At 38.6% G+C, this 3,756-nt stretch overlaps 1 non-coding gene across 1 annotated transcript; it reads left to right on the top strand.

Moving 5' to 3' along the window:
- Window positions 1–2,345: 2,345 nt before the first annotated feature.
- Window positions 2,346–2,427, top strand: trnas-aga (transfer RNA serine (anticodon AGA)). Its single transcript has one exon. It is a non-coding gene; the product is annotated as a tRNA-Ser (tRNA).
- Window positions 2,428–3,756: the final 1,329 nt, after the last annotated feature.

Genomic DNA, 3,756 nt, shown 5'->3' with positions numbered 1-3,756 from the left:
GAAGGCCCAGTGCTGATGTCACGTGGTGACTGTTCTTCCAGTACAGTAGACCTGAACAGGCAGAGGGATTTGTATATACATTCAGTCATTGCACTCTGAACTGAAGTTTGCAAAATAAAAAGACCGAAATGATGTTTTGTCAAGTAGGCTACAAAAGTGTATTATGAATATCTATAAATGGGAAAAGGATATGATACCTAGCTTGTTTCTATCTTGCTTTTCATTTTTTTAAACTAACATTTGTTGCTATTTTCTAATTTTTCTCAAGTTATAATGTTAAATTATTATTTTGCAAATTTAAGCATACCCCTTCATGATTTTACTCCTAGAGTCATAGAGGTGAAGTAATTTTAAAAAGTATTCTGCCAAGGGTATGCATTGGATGAATACAAAAGATCTGATAATGCGTTTTTTATGTTTAATTTGAAATGGCAGATGATCAATCTTATCTTCCACCACAATTACTGAAATCACATCATCAGAAGAGGTTATAATCTGTATCGGTGCGTGCTATACGGGATCATTGGGACGTCGCCAAACACCATTGACGTTGGTTAGGGATAAGTAAGGGCTAAGGTTAGGGTAATTCATCCTTTGTGATTAAGGTTAGGGTTTAGGGTAGGAATGTCCCGAAGATCCCGGATAGCACTGGCCAATCTGTATATCTCATACTGTATATCACAAGATGACTTGTTGGTGTTGCAATGTATCCAATCATAGACTTATCTCCATCATAACATGACTATGTGTGATAACCTTATCGTAGTAACCAATGATGTACAGTACCAGTCAGCAGTTTTGACACACCTACTCATTCAAGGGCTTTTCTTTATTTTACTATTTTCTACATTGTAGAATAATAGTGAAGACATCAAAACTATGAAATAACACATATGGAATCATGTTGTAAGCAAAAAAGTGTTAAACAAATCAGCCACCTTGATGACAGCTTTGCACACACTTGGCATTCTCTCAACCAGCTTCATGAGGTAGTCACCTGGAATGCATTTCAATTAACAGGTGTGCCTTGTTAAAAGTTAATTTATGGAATTTCTTTCCTTCTTAATGTGTTTGAGCCAATCAGTTGTGTTGTGACAAGGTATACAGAAGATAGCCCTATTTGATAAAAGACCAGGTCCAAATAAACAAAGAGAAATGACAGTCCATCATTACTTGAAGACATGAAGGTCAGTCAATGTGGAAAATGTCAAGAACTTTGAAAGTTTCTTCAAATGCAGTCGCAAAAACCATCAAGGGCTATGATGAAACTGCCTCTCATGAGGACCGCCACAGGAAAGGAAGACCCAGAGTTACCTCTGCTGCAGAGCCCAAATAAATGCTTCACAGAGTTCAAGTAACAGACACATCTCAACATCAACTGTTCAGAGGAGACTACGTGAATCAGGCCTTCATTGTCGAATTGTTGCAAAGAAACCACTACTAAAGGACACCAATAATAATAAGAAACTAGCTTGGACCAAGAAACACAAGCATTGGACATTAGACTGGTGGAAATGTGTACTTTGGGCTGATCAGTCCAAATGTGAGCTTTTTGGTTTTAACCGCTGTGTCTTTGTGAGATTCAGAATATGTGAACGGATGATCTCCGTATGTGTGGTTCCCACCGTGAAGCATTGAAGAGGGGGGGGGGGGGTGATGGTGTGGGGGTGCTTTGCTGGTGACACTGTCTGTGATTTATTTAGCATTCAAGGCACACTTAACCAGAATATCTGGCCTCCACAATAACCCGACCTCAACCCAATTGAGGTGGTTTGGGATGAGTTGGACTGCAGGGAAAAGCAGCCAACAAGTGCACAGCATATGTGGAAGCTTCAAGACTGTTGGAAAAGCATTCCTCATGAAGTTGGTTGAGAGAACGCCAAGATTGTGCAAAGCTGTCATCAAGGAGGCAAAGGATGGCTACTTTGAAGAATCTCAAATGAGAAATATATTTAGATTTGTTTAACACATTTTTTGGTTATTACATGTTTACATATGTGTTATTTCATAGTTTTGATGTGTTCACACTTGAATTAGTAGGTGTGTCCACTTTTGACTGGTACTGTATATAACAATATAGATCATACCACCATGTATATACATCATTAATCGTAAAGTTACTGTCTGTATGTGTTACAATGTCTCCAAAAGTGGACATTTCCTCATCGTCACGTTACGGCTGATGTTAAAATAGTCGCCTTAACCACTCGGCCACGACAACCTCATACAATTTTGTAAAAAAATTACAATCAAGTAAATTCCAAATGATTAAGCGGAAACTTTCGACAAGAACTTGTTACATGTTACGATGTAGATTACACACATTCTGATGACCTTATTATCAGGTTGTCGTGGCCGAGTGGTTAAGGCGATGGACTAGAAATCCATTGGGATCTTCCCGCGCAGGTTCGAATCCTGCCGACAACGGTCAATGCTTTTGTAGGTTTTTGCGAAAAGCCATATCGTCCACTCTTGCGGTCTGGTCATAATTGTGTACAAATGCAGTTCGTTCATACAGGAAAATGCAGCATTTACTAATTCATCTCGAATGATTCTCGCAACGGACATGTAAGGACGCAAAAACGACACCCCATTATCGTGGTGATGCACTTTTACAACATTTATTTTAATGTTATTTTTTAAGAGTCTTTGAAAACATTGATATATGCATACTTTTATATCTAATAAATTGAAAACGGGTAAAATATTAACATTATTACAGCGCCTTGCAGTGGTCGAACCGAATGGTGGCATGAGGAAAACGAATTAATTTCAGATGATGATAGTTGCCAGGAGGTGGCGATAATGCATTATGTATACCAGAACAAACATTTCTGTCAGCAGGCAGGGATTGCAGTCATACAAGGATGATTATTTTTACCACAGACCTTTTAGTTGCGTCTGTGTTTAATTTAATGTAGTGGGTACAACAGATTAGTTTTCATATTGGAAACTATGTGTACCCATTAAAGACATTGTAGAACAAACATGTTTTGGCATGCTTGATCTGACAGTCTGGATTGTATTGAGACATTTTGACAGTGTCATGGTGGTAGTGTAAAAGTACACCATTGAGATATCTGTCTGATAAGTAACGGGGTGACTGGAGTACAAAGAATCCAATGCTTGCATTTCACAGACTATTTGCATGAGGTTCAGTAAGCGGGTGAACATCAGTGGTGTCTTTATTTCTATTTGAATATGACGACAGCATAAAGAATAGCAGTGGGAAGATCTGAAAAGTTCTGCCTTTGAATACTACCTTCCAATAGTGGATCATGAACTAGTGTGGCCCAGGGTGAGTGACAGGATGCCTGTAAGTTCAGTGTTATTTCACTGTGTGTGTCAATGTTTCTAGATGTCTGAAGGAGAATACAAATATGTATTTCTCTGCACACTCCCACACCTCCGAATGGATAAACTGACGCACGCGCGCGCACACCAAGCAGAGATAAACTGTACATTGCATCTTAGCAAACAAACAATTAATAATTTATGTAAACACTTAATCATGCAATAACACGCAGTGAATTGCATCAACATCTATTAAAAAAAAATCATGTTTCCATGTTTTCAAAGCCAGCAAGTCCCTTAGTGGAAAATTTGACAGACAATTGATAATTTAATGGATCCTCAAATTGTGGGAGATAGGGACCCTGAGAGATTGTCTTACACATTTTTGGAGAAGACAGGTTTTGGTAAATGCTTGTGAAGTTCCCCGGCTATCTGGGACAAAGTCATCAAATATGGCTGTTA

The sequence above is a fragment of the Oncorhynchus nerka genome, linkage group LG26 (genome assembly GCF_034236695.1).
Source record: "Oncorhynchus nerka isolate Pitt River linkage group LG26, Oner_Uvic_2.0, whole genome shotgun sequence".
Classification (NCBI taxonomy): domain Eukaryota; kingdom Metazoa; phylum Chordata; class Actinopteri; order Salmoniformes; family Salmonidae; genus Oncorhynchus; species Oncorhynchus nerka.
The sequence above is the reverse complement of the archived record's forward strand: the minus strand, read 5'-3'. Positions and strand labels throughout refer to the sequence as shown.